This window comes from Psittacula echo (assembly GCF_963264785.1).
Source record: "Psittacula echo genome assembly, chromosome: 4".
NCBI lineage: Eukaryota > Metazoa > Chordata > Aves > Psittaciformes > Psittacidae > Psittacula > Psittacula echo.
In genome coordinates this window covers 1,250,632-1,251,458 of record NC_137738.1, presented here as the reverse complement: position 1 = coordinate 1,251,458, position 827 = coordinate 1,250,632, and positions in this window count along the sequence as shown.

Here is an 827-nt window from a genome sequence, read left to right as displayed (position 1 = left end):
CCGACGACCATAGCAAGCGACCCGGAAGGAGAAGGGCGGCCTCATCCGGCACCGCCGGTGAGGCGGGGACACTGCGGCAGCCGTGTTCCGGGGCGGGGAGATGAGTTGGGAGCGCGGATGGCGCCGTATAAGACATAGGGAGGTCGTAGCTCGTCTCCTCCCCGCCTCGCCGGTCCCCGCCTCACATGGTCGGTTACCTCAGGGAAGGGCTGGCCGTTTCCCTCCAGCCGTCCCCTCACACGCGCTCTCCCATCCCGTTTTCCAGGAGGGAAGGAAACGGGAATTGTTAGTACTTTTCCCACACCGAGGCAGGGCTGGTGATACTACTGAGGGCGAGAGGTAGAAAAGGAGGATTCTTCAGCTTTCTCCCCCCTTTCTGAGGCCGCGTTTTACCACAGCTCGTTCTTACCAATAATATTCATGCCCACCCAGCTGCACAGAGGTAAATAGTATATATTTATATAGTATTTACTTCCCTATTTACCTATATATGTATAGTACTTGCACACACACCTCCCTTAAAAATACAGGCCTATTGCAGTGAACTGTATCTGTATTTACCAAAGTATAAAAGTGACTGGAAATGTCTTCTCAACCCCCTTTTTGTTACACATATAAATTATTATAATAATAAAAATTATATATATATATATATAATCTTTTGCCTGGAGCTATTCAGGAACCCTTTGTAAAGCAATTACACATGAACCTGATTTTCAGCCCTTAAAAATACTTTGAACAATAAAAGTTATACAAGCGTGTTAGCGAAACGCAGCCAACTGTATTGTACCAAAGTGACTGGAAATGTCCTATCAAGCCCTTTCTCT